Below are 2,993 nucleotides of genomic sequence, written 5' to 3' on the forward strand. Positions count from 1 at the left end.
ATATTTTTTAGAAAACTTATTTTCAAGAAAAATTGATACTTTCAACTTTTTCTCAAATATTATTTTTTAGAAAAACTTATTTTTTAGGAAAATTGATACTTTCAACTTTTTCTCAAAAATATTTTTTAGAAAATTTATTTTCAAGAAAAATTGATACTTTTAACTTTTCTTCGAAAATATTTTTTTAAAAAACTTATTTTCAAGGAAAATTGATACTTTCAACTTTTTCCCAAAAATATATTTTTTAAAAATTTTATTCTTAAAGAAAATTGATACTTTCAACTTTTTCTCAAAAAAAAAAAATTTTTTAATTTTATTTTCAAGAAAAATTGATACTTTCAATTTTTTCTCAAAAATATTTCTTTTTGAAAATTTTTATTTTTATTTTATTTTTATTAAATTAAAACATGAAAAAAAAAGATTCCTAAAAATAAATAACACATAAAAAAACAAATAAATAAACAAACAAATGAATAAAATACCAAAAAAAGAATAGCTCGGCTTGAGAAATTCAACGTGGCTCAGCTCCAGGCATAAAGAACGGTTTGAAGGATGCGGCTTGGCGGTTCGGCTCGGCTCCGAGGATCGGTGAATAAGCAGGTCAAGCGTGGGTCAAAAACAGGCTGACGCTCAGGTTGCCAGCTAGAAAACGCGCGGATCCTGATCCTTTCTTAACCAGATATAATTTTTTTCAAAAAATCTGCTCTTCAAGGTTTAGACTCTCAACATCCAATGCTTGGTCATATTCTGTTAGTGAAAGGTGTGAAGATCGAAAGTTACCCCACTCCATGTTGATAACCATATTCCCTATTTAGGTAAAAGATCGTGCCATTTAGGAATTGCAGGGGCACGCTCTACATAAGCTACATTTGTGCCTGTACCCAATATCACTGTAGCTATAACATCTGGGTTATTGCATCTACCATCGGCCAATGTACCAATTGTATCATTGACCAAAGCAGCCATACGCATGTCAAGGCCAACCCTTTCCATTGCTTTGGTTAATTCTCCTACAACATCTTGACCAACTGTGTCATCTATTGAGAAAACCTTTGTCCATTTTATAAGAGCCCCTAATGATATCGATGTTTGCCTAACAGGAAATGAGAAAGTAAACCCCAGCTCCCTTTGTTTACCAAGTGAAACATGTAAACCTTCACTTTTTGTAGCAACAAATTTTGCAAGGGCTAAAGTAATGTAATCAAATAATGCATCTGAAGATCCAGTCATCAAATGTGAAGGAATTGAAATTTCCTCAAATTTTTGCTTAACAACACGACCTTTTTTACCACTCAACTGTACGCGTAGGACACGAAAATTTGTGCCACCAAGGTCCAGGGCATCAAACAACCCTTTCTTATCACCAGTGGGGAGATTATCCACATAGCTGATAATCCCCTTGAGCTTGCTACCACCTTCTGATGTGAGCCCCGCATGCATCTCAACAGTTATAGCATCTGTCACCTGTTTTAGTTTTGAAATTAAGGTCCCACACTTTTCCTCGAATTCGTTCAGGATAGCTAGCGCCTGGGCCTGCTTCTCTGAATTCTTCATCCTGTGACACACCACAACGTCGCTGCAGCACACACCGCCACTGCTGCCAGTGGGTTTTTTATAGCAAAAATGTCATTGAAATGATGATATAAGAAGGCTGAGTATAACTAGCTAGATTCAGTTTAGTGTTTAGATAGAGATGGCAGTGTGGTGATTGAACTACAGTGGAGTTCTTTACTGGCAGTGACTGAAGAGATGGCAGTAGAGAATGGAGGAGGTCGGCAATAGTATGAGAAAGTTATGGCTTGGCTAAATTGTCTGCGAGGAAAGGGGAAGGGTTCGGCTGATAGTGGACCACTTAAAAACTGATTGAGTTTTATGGGATTTGCTTGACTGTTTTCTCTTTAATTTTCTGTGTTGATCCCCTGTGTTTTTCCTCCTCCCCTTTTACTTCTATGTTCGTGTGATTTTATAAAGCCTAGCAGAAGTGTTATAGGAATCAACTACTGACCAAACTTTCAGATTACCACAAAAACATCAAATTTATCTAATACAAATTGAAACCAACTTTAACATTGCCACTATCCATTCACGGCATATTTTTTTAATTTTTTTTATTTTTTATCCCTTAAACCAATGATAAATAAAAAAAAAATAAATCAAATAAAAAAATAAAATAATCAAAGATCAGCCCAAAAATAAAACCAAATAAAAATAAAAGAATGGCTAATTGGGCATGATAACCTGAGCCCTATTGAGCCAAGCCCAATGGGCTTAAGTCTAGACCAATTGAATCAAGCCCAAATGGGCTTGGGCTCGGACTGATTAGGGTGTCTACATAAGCTAATCTACAAAACAAAGGTTAGGTTTAAAAGTTGATTACGCATAAAAAATGTTGTAGCACCCTTAAAACACACATCCAAGAGATAGTACCAATTTGATTTTGAATTATCCAAGCCTTGCTTATTTTTATAATTTATTAGATAATTTATGAATTTTATCAAAACAATAAAACCTTTCCTAAAATCTTATTCATTTATATATTATTTTGAAAAGATTATTTCCAAGAAAGTTTTTTTTTTCAAAATATTTTTTTGTTTGAAATATATTTTTCAAAAAGAGATATTAGTGGCAGAAGTAATTTTTTATTTTTTTGGTTCATTTGCTTTTTTTTCTTTTTTTTTAAATAAAAAATAATAAAATAAAGAAAATGGGTTAGAAATAAAATAAAATCAAAAAATAAAAAAAAAGAAAAAAAAAAAAAACTTACGATCAGATCGTGTCAAGACGTGGGTCAGAGCGTAGGTCTTCAAGTTGATGTGCGGATCTTAAGCGTTTAAAACGATACTGTGTAGAGGCGGTATATAAGACACCATTCTGCATTTTTTTCTCAAAACTCCAAAGCCTCTCTCTCTACCCCACAAAGCCTCTGACCTCTATTTAGAAAACCCGTCGAAAAGTTCAACCGAAAACTACAAATCCCATCGGTTTATGGAAAT

At 33.3% G+C, this 2,993-nt stretch overlaps 1 pseudogene; it reads right to left on the reverse strand.

Annotated features, from left to right (window-relative positions):
• Nucleotides 1–416: 416 nt before the first annotated feature.
• LOC111288087 (hexokinase-1 pseudogene) lies at nucleotides 417–2,238 on the reverse strand (annotated as a pseudogene).
• Nucleotides 2,239–2,993: the final 755 nt, after the last annotated feature.

This window comes from Durio zibethinus, chromosome 4, assembly GCF_047325235.1.
Source record: "Durio zibethinus cultivar Kanyao isolate XHJ-2024 chromosome 4, ASM4732523v1, whole genome shotgun sequence".
NCBI lineage: Eukaryota > Viridiplantae > Streptophyta > Magnoliopsida > Malvales > Malvaceae > Durio > Durio zibethinus.